This window comes from Triticum aestivum, chromosome 1B (genome assembly GCF_018294505.1).
Source record: "Triticum aestivum cultivar Chinese Spring chromosome 1B, IWGSC CS RefSeq v2.1, whole genome shotgun sequence".
NCBI lineage: Eukaryota > Viridiplantae > Streptophyta > Magnoliopsida > Poales > Poaceae > Triticum > Triticum aestivum.
This window is the reverse complement of record NC_057795.1, coordinates 1,692,792-1,701,960: the sequence shown is the minus strand read 5'-3', so window position 1 is coordinate 1,701,960 and position 9,169 is coordinate 1,692,792. Positions and strand designations below refer to the sequence as shown.

General features: G+C 39.9%; 1 pseudogene; it reads left to right on the top strand.

Annotated features, from left to right (window-relative positions):
• Window positions 1-237: 237 nt before the first annotated feature.
• On the top strand, window positions 238-8,722 carry LOC123083115 (putative disease resistance protein RGA3; annotated as a pseudogene).
• The last annotated feature ends 447 nt before the right edge of the window (window positions 8,723-9,169 follow it).

Genomic DNA, 9,169 nt, shown 5'->3' with positions numbered 1-9,169 from the left:
CTCGCTGCTGAACAACACGAGGAGGCCACTGCACGGAGGCAGACTAGATTGTTGTCCAAGTGTGGTCACCGGCCAATGACCCTCCTCCTTGTACATCCTAACACACCTCCTGTGGGTCTGTATTTTTTTTCATTGTTCTGTGCCAAATCACAGGCATTTAACTAGTTTAACTTAAGAGCGGTGTACTACATTTTGGTGTACAACATATCTTGTTGATAAACTATTCACTTGGGAGTCGCTTCTTTTAATATAAGCCTCCCATCTGCTGTCTCCTCCCGATGACATGATCTCCTCTAGATCTCACCTCACCTCCGTTCTATTCTCCATGACAGCTTGAGAAGTGTCGTCGTCCTAGCACTGAAGAAATCATCTCAAGCTCCCGCCTCAACATACAGGTAATTACCAAAATTTCCTTGGACTCGGGACTTGTTCAGTGTTAAGATGTCTATGCAATCACCTCCGGGAGGTGATTTATGTGTTTCTTCTACTGATCCAAACAGCAACCAGATGGAGGAGGCATAGGATTTGACTACATGCATACAGTTTTTTTCTTTTTTGAAAAGGAGGAAGCACCCCCGGCCTCTGCATCTGGACATGCATACAGATTGGATGAGCTTTTTTTGCGAAGAGATCCAAACAGCAACATGAGTGAAAATAAGCTATTATGCTGTCAAGCACGTCGAGTAGCGGTGGTCAAGGATGGCAAACAACTGATTAATGTTGCTCTGTTTCACAATATGAGTCCAGTGATACTGACAACTGTGGTTTTGCAACATTTACCTCTTTCCAGTCCTCGTTTGGATACACTAATCTCATTTAATGAGACTTGGTTAGATGGCATTAAGTTCAAACAAGATTAGAAACAAGCTTGGAGTGTACACTGATCTCTCATTCATCGGGGTGCTGCTTCCATGCTCGGCACAGTCACCACGCTTGGGCTGCCATGCTAACATAACTTAGGCTGCTCTCTTCGCCGCGCGCGCGCCGGCCGCCGCCACGAGGTGCGAGGTGCCGTCTCTCACGCCACCAGCCGGGTCCTGAATCCTCTGCGCTTGCGCCACCAGCAGCGACGGCCTCCACTGGCCACGAAAATTGGGTTGGAGGTGGCTTAGATCTGGATCTTTTTTTCTTCTTACAATTTGTTTTTTGCATGTGACAAAATCTAAGTTCAGAGTTGCTTTTCTTCGTTCTATGAGCAGATTCAGAGAAGGCCTTTCCCTGATCAAACATACGGCAAATCAGAAAACTTATTCTGACTTACAGTCTTGGATTGCTAGCTTCAATTGCACTCTACGAGCTTTTTTGGTTCTTTGTTAGTCTTGGATCTGGATCTTTTATTTTTGAATCCTGTTTTTATATCTGACAAAATGCAAGTCCAAAGTTGCTTTTCTTCATTCAAGTAGCAGATGCAGAGATATCCTTCCAGTCATGGATTGCTAGCTTCATTTACAATCTTTCTTTGAGCTTTTGTTTGTTCTATTTTTTTTATTACATAAAAAAAATATGAATACAGGAATGCTACTGTTTTCTGCCAAGTTGCTTTTCTTCTAGTCAAAAGCTGTCATTATAGCAGTTTGACAGTTGAGTTTAGTAGAAATTTGTGATAAATTCGGCTAAAACCTTTTCGGATCTGGGTAGATTCAAACTTGCGCAGACATTTTATGGCTGAAAGTTACACTTCTCTAAGTCGAAAACTGTACTTTGGGGGTTGAAATCTGTTTGGATCTAGTTGATTTAAACTTCCGCAAACATTTCATGGCTAAAGATACACTTCTCCAAAAACTGTATTTTGGGGGTTGAAATCTTCAAAGTCTGGTTTGAAAACCATGATATTTGTTTTTTGAAACAGAGAAACAGACTCCCTAGGAAGAAGCTGCCGGAGCCGGAGGTCATTCCGACAGGGAAGGAACGGTGTGGCATGTGATTGCAAATGGAACGATCTATTATCACACCAAGGGACCTGGAGTGCATTTTATGTGATGAGACGGCAGAGCCCAAGGCTCTGCCACTGTCGCTTCTCGAAGAAATCACAGATGGTTTCTCTGGTAAGCTGCAAATTGGCTGGGGTGGGTTTGCGGTGGTTTATAAGGTACAGTAACTCAGAGCTCCCTCGGATTTTATCGAACATTATCTGAAAATTGAAGCTGTTGTTGACAAGGTGACTTCTCACTGTAGGGAAAGCTTGAGAATAGTACCGTGGCCGTGAAGAGGATGTTCAATACTTACATGCATGAGAAGGAGTTCCGGCAAGAAATTGAATGTCTCATGATGGCGAAGCACAAAAATATAGTGCGTTTTCTAGGATACTGTGCCGACACACAAGGGACTGTGGCAAGGGACAACGGAAAATTCATCATGGCAGATGTGCTACAAAGGTTGCTCTGCTTTGAATATCTTCCTAAAGGGAGTCTTCAGGAGTATATCACTGGTAGGATTATGTCATGTGGCATGCAAAGTTTCTTTTAACTTATATTTTCTTTGTTAAAGTTCATATGGTTAAGTATCCCACGTGTAGTACTCGTTGTGTTGTATGCTATCTATACATTCAAATATTGAGGACTTGCAGTATGTCACATAATTCTAATCTTCCTCTGTCCTCTCCGCTTTGTAGATACATCTTACGAACATCAGTGGAGAGACCGGTATCAAATAATCGCAGGAATTTGTCAAGGGTTACATTATCTTCATCAGAAAAATATTGTCCACTTTGATCTAAAGCCCGCTAATATATTGTTGGATGATAATTTAGTACCAAAAATTGCTGACTTCGGCCTATCAAGGTGCTTTGAAGAAATGAAAAGCCGGATTATTACTACGATAGCTGGAACACGGTAAGTTTGCTAAGCCTCTTGAAAGTTCAGTCATTTTCTTCTATAATTTAACTATCATGGACTCATACTGCACATTATCCAATCACATGGATATATATTCATGCAGCGGATACATGGCACCAGAATTGTGTAACCATACAGAAATCAAATATCGGCATTCGCCCCTGCTTGATATCTACAGTCTTGGTGTAATAATCTTAGAGATACTCACTGGAAACAAGGAGCTCATCAGAAACACGGAGCTCACTAGAGACATGGGTGTAGACAATGTAAGAACAATTTAGATCTTATTTCGAAAATAAAGGATGTACTGCAAAAATAAATGCATTACTTGCTTCTCTTTTTAGATGCAGCATAATGTTTCTCTGTCATTTTGAGTAACAAATACACCATGGACAATATATTTTAACTGGAAGATATTGCAAATATCAAAACAAGGATTTGAACCCCTGGTGGATGGAACCCCTAGTGGCTCAACCATAAATATGGAAAGAAAGACGTGTGTTGAACTACATCCGAAGTATTGCCATTTTGCACCAACATTTATTACTTCAAAATCACACAAATTAGTTGTAAAATTTAGCTGTAAAATCATGATTAAAATCATTATTTTAGTTGTAAAATTTAGTAAGATGTGGCATATTTAACATGGTTCAACATGTAATTGCAACAAATACGTTGACCATGACTTAATTTACCTTTCCTTTCTGATGTTTCCTAATATAATTCTTGGCACACATCGGAACAGTTGAAAGCAAAATTTTGGTCCACAAGGACCAAATTATATTTCCTTTTGACTTTTTAAGCATCATGGTAACACCAAAATTTACAAATGGAACAAAAATGAGCATGCTCTTAACAGAAACTGCTAGCAGTGATAAAAATACTGAAAATGGAAATAAAAGGAATCAAAATACATATATAGTTGGATCAGTAATATTTTTCTGAAAGGAATATATTCTATGCATATTCGTGATTCTTCCATTCTTTTCAAGAGTATGTTGTAAGGGTTCTTGTCCCTTCCTTTTCATTTTAATATAATGGTACGCAACTCTTCTGTGTAGTTGAGAAAGGAAAGAAGTTTTAAAACGGTGGTTTTAAGTAAGCTGTTGACATCATTTATGTATTTAAGAATATGAGGCTTCTTTTCATAACTCGCAAATTCAATTCGTAGGTAGTTGAAAGTTGGAGCAACATGTTGGGGAAATCACAGAGCGATGTGCAGATGGAACAGGTACGAGTTTGTGCTGAGATTGGGATAGAGTGCAGTGCACCGACTTTGACCCGGCGAAGAGACCCAATATACAACATATAATCAGTAGACTTGATGAAACAGAAACTATGGACGGATATATCGAAACTGGCGTGATTACTTCAGAGCAGGTGAGATTGGTCCCGTGGCATCCATGCTATCCCTTCCACACAATTTAATCTTGAGAGCTTGTGTACAACTCAATATATACTCGCTCCGTCCGGAAATACTTATCATCAAAATGAATAAAAGGGGATGTATCTAGATGTATTTTAGTTCTAGATACATTCTTTTTTGTCCATTTTGATGACAAGTATTTTCGGACAGAGGGAGTACTTTTCTTGCTCCGAGCCAGCATATGAGGTGAAGTGTCCTTAATTGGTTATTTGAACAGGTGGAAGATGCTTCGAATGAACTACATCAACATACTCATAACACGCTAGGAGAGACAAGCTCTGAGGTACTTCTCATCCTAACTTACCTGTAACTACTAACATATTGATTAATCTATGATACTTATATGTATCTGTTATCCCCTCACGAGTGCTAATACTAGGCAAAATGTTCTCAAAAATAGTTTTATCAGGTAAAAGGAACATGCTTCAAATGTCATTTTTGTGAAAAAGAGTTGCACAAGGACTGTAAATTTTCATGGAAGAAATACTATTTTTGCATCTTATGTAGAGGAAGTAGATTTTTCTTTTGAGAGCATCTCCAACAGGCGCCCAAAAACTGGGCCGTGCACTAAAATCCAGGTTTTTTGGGCGCCGGACAGCTCAACAGAAGCTGTAAAACAGTGCACGCGTAAAAAAGGGTTGTGCGCACGGTGAAAACACTGTCAAAAGCTGCAAATTTGAGGCGCGGGATTGTGCACGCTTCATAATTTAGACTGCGTGTTCTTTTGGGCATCTGCTAATGCAATGTTGGGTTCGGCGCACTAAAAGTGCTACTGTGACGCGCTAAAACTATTTTAGGGCGCGAGATTTTTGTGCACATGTTGGAGATGCTCTGAGGAATTCGTTTTGAGAATTAATTTTTTTTCTTTCTTTTAGGTGCAAAAAAATCAATATTTTCATGAAAAAATTGCACTCACACAGAGAGGACAAATATTTACACATGTGAAAATAATTCCTTTTTTAATTCTCTATTATTCCAGAAGCATTTGATCTTGGGAGAGCAATTTAGCCACAACCAGGTGTTACATACTAATCTCATTTGGGTCTTCAAAATTGAATTATATACTTATCATATCATATGTATGCACTCTTCAAAAGGCAGTATAGTTTTCTTCTAAACTGCTAAATAATAATCAGTGTAACTATGTTATTTCACAAAAGCCAGTGAGGTCAACAAAGAAATATAACACCTCTTGCTATGAACTTGTATTTTATAAAAGCAATAGAATACGAGCAATTCTAACATCGTCCCTCTTACCTCCTCCTTTCACATGGGAGGTAAGAAGGTAAGAGATACTCAGACCCACTACCTATATATGATGTATGAGCACATGCATGATTACTAATCATGGTTTGACTCATCTGGCTGAAGTAACAAAATAGTTGTATTTTCATGTGTTGATTGTTCTGTCAATTGTGTGCACGACATTTCATATTGAGAGTATAAACAATAGTAGTTATTATTCAGACGCAGAATTTTGGCTCCTGGGCTCAGATGAGCCCATGAGTGAACAGTAAATTCGTTTAAAGTACTAGAAAAATTCAAAACATTCTGAATTTTTTTGCGGTAAAAGACGCTTGAGTGCGTGATGTTCATGCCAAATTTCATATCACTTGGATATCTGAGTAGCTCTTGTCAAGAAAGACAATTTTGGGGTCTGTGAAAAAGGTTTACTGTTTTGTACTGTTCGAACCTGATTTTTTTCTTCGTTTTCTGAGAGCTACTCAGATGTCTGAATGCTCTGAAGTTTGGCAAGAACATCACACACTCAAGCATCTTTCACCATTAAAAAAATCAGGATTTTTTGAAATTTTCTAGTATTTATTTTGAATTTACTGTTTATAGGGTGTAGATGAGCTCGGTCTCCAGATTGGTTATTTGTTATCATTCTTGTATCTTTCCATATTTATCATTTATGTTTAAATAATACTAGTCATCAACATGTGTGCCTGCGCGGGAAGCAAATTTGAAAAGTCCATTGTCTAAGAAAATCAATGTTGGAGGGTAGTCAAACAAAGGTTTTGCAACAATGTCTATTATACAGAATGTTGGCAGAAATTTAAAATAGAGTGCGTAGGAAGTAGGTAATTGATGCTATATTACATTCCGGTGTCGCTAATAGGGCAAATTTTAGCATGTTGTGAGAGGTAAGAGTACATAATGCAACCTGTAATTCAGGCACGGTGTATCCTGTACCCCCACAATTAGTAAAGAAACAAAAGCAAAACAAAAAACAAAGAAAACTGAAAGAAATAAAAAAACAAAGGAAAAAGAAAGAAAAAACACCACACTCCGGTGAGAGACCCATGGTGGTCGCTCCCACTCGGTAGGGAATTTCCTGCAAAGGGGGCACCCCCCAGTTAGTCGCTCCTGTGTTTTTTCCCTGGTGATCAGTTTTGTTCTACCAATAATTTTTGTATTCCTTTTGCATGGCCATTTTTATTCCACCAGGGGTACCTAATTTGGTTTCGATTATACTCATCTATCTCTAATAGATACTCCCTCCGTTCCTAAATATAAGTCTTTGTAGAGATTTTAGTAGGTGGACTACATACGAAGCAAAATGAATGAATCTAAACTTAAAATACATCCATGTACATTTGTATGCGGTTTATAGTGGAATCTCTACAAAGACTTACATTTAGGAATGGAGGGAGTAGATTATATAAGATATGTCACTGACATACTCATTTGAATGTAGGAGAATGTCACTGCATTAGATTTTGTCCAAAGTGCAATCACAAGAAGGAACTTGGAGAAAAGAATAGAGAAGGTAGAAAGCTACGTCGGTGAAGTGAAGCAGTCACCACTGTTGGGTGTAGCAAGCAAGAATGCACTTAATGATACAGCCAACAAGAACGGGAGCCAAATTATGCCAGTTAGGAGAGTGATTGCAGAAAAGCTTCAGGGAACACCTACTGCAGCAGCAATAGTGGCAGGAGTGCCTGGGAAAAATCCAGATATCAGTTCTTGGAAAAACACTGCAAGGATTGCTTTCCAGAGGATCTATAGTAAGCTTAATATGGACATCAAGCGGTGCTTTGATTACTGCAGCATTTTCCCTAGGAGATCCAAGTTGAGAAGGGTCGACTTAGTTTGCATGTGGACAGGGCAAAGGCTCGTAAAGACCCGTTGCGCAACAGAGGATATGGAAGATGTAGCTGACGGCTACATTGAGGCGTTAGTATCACACTCATTTCTGCAACGAGAAGGAACTTGTTCCGATATTGATTGCTTTACAATTCCTGATCTGGTCCATGATTTTCTAGACGAGGTCATTGGAAGTGATTACTTCAGAATTGAGAATGGAATGGGCCAGAGAAGAGAACGCTGGAAAGGGGATGTCCCTCGAGATGTCCGACATCTTTTTGTTCATAATTATGATGCAAAATTGATTACTGAGAAGATCATTGGATTGGAAAATTTACGCACTCTCATTATTTATGTTGTTGAAAGGGGCACCACAGTTGAGAAAGAAGTGATTGAGAATATATGCGATAGGCTACCGAAGTTACGGGTGCTGGCCGTTGCATTCAGCCAGGAACGTTATCCAATCGAGCTCCCCATTGAGTTCTGTGTCCCAGAATCCATTAGTCACTTAAAGCGCCTATGCTATCTTGCTTTCAGGACAAGCTACTCGTGCACAGTAATTGTACCAAGCGCGCTAGCTAAACTTCAACGTATCCAGCTGCTAGATTTTGGTGATGGTAAAATTTTGGAATTTACCTTTTCTGATCTTATCAACTTGCGGCACATATTCTGCGGGGACATGGAATTTTCTAACATAGGCAGGATGGTCGCACTTCAAATGCTACCACAATTCAGGGTGAGTAATGAGCAAGGTTACGAGATAAATCAGCTGAGGGACCTAAACAAGCTTTGTGGCAGTCTGGTGATAAGGGGCCTTGAAAATGTTAATAGCAAAGAGGAAGCTGTTGAAGCCAATCTAGCTGCCAAGGAATGCCTAACACATGTGACATTGTCATGGGGTTGTGATACAAGGTGCAGTCAAGAAGTTGGAGCTGAGGTACTTGAGGGCCTGTGCCCTCCTTTGGGGCTTGAATCACTGGCGATCTGTAACTACAGAGGTTTGAGGTACCCAGATTGGATGGTGGGTAAGCAGAATGGTGGTCCAAAGGATCTGAAAAATCTTGAGTTGGAATGTTGCTTTCAACCGGGACCTGCTCCTGAACTTGGGGCTTTCATTCATCTCCGTGTGCTCTCGTTGCAGAGCTGCAGCTGGGACGCCTTATCAATTAATATTGAGTACCTCGCATCACTTCAGTCTCTGGATATCGTTAATTGCCCTAACATCCGGTCACTTCCAACACTGCCCCAGTCACTTCAGGAAATTTCTATTCGAAGATGCAATGACGCGTTCCTGAAATCTTGTGAAAGAGTGGGACATCCAAACTGGCAGAAGATTGAGCACGTCCCCACTAAAAAAATTTCGAAAACCTAATTGCAGGTAAGACCGTAACCCCATTTGCTGCTCACTATTTAATTGCCTCCGTAATTGACAATCTGCTGCTACCTCTGCTCAGGTCAGGCGGTGTGCACCACTGATGAGAGGCTTTAGGCACTGAAAGAGCAAGACAGTGAAGGGCATTTCAGCAAGTTGGTATAAACGAAGGAGATGCATCTCCTTCGTTAACTAATTTTATACCAACTTGCATCTCCTTCGTCCTGTAGATGATGAATTTTATATGTGTGTAGTAGTAGTAGTACTTGTACCAACTATTAATCCCTCCGTCCGGAAATATAATTGTTGTAGAAATGGATATTCAGCGTGAAGGAAATTGATACATCTGTCTGATGATGAATTTTGCCTTAATGGGTTTCAGCAAGTTGGTTCAGTACTTATTGGTTGCTCCCTGATGCTTGCAACTAACCTCTATTTTTTTTGGAG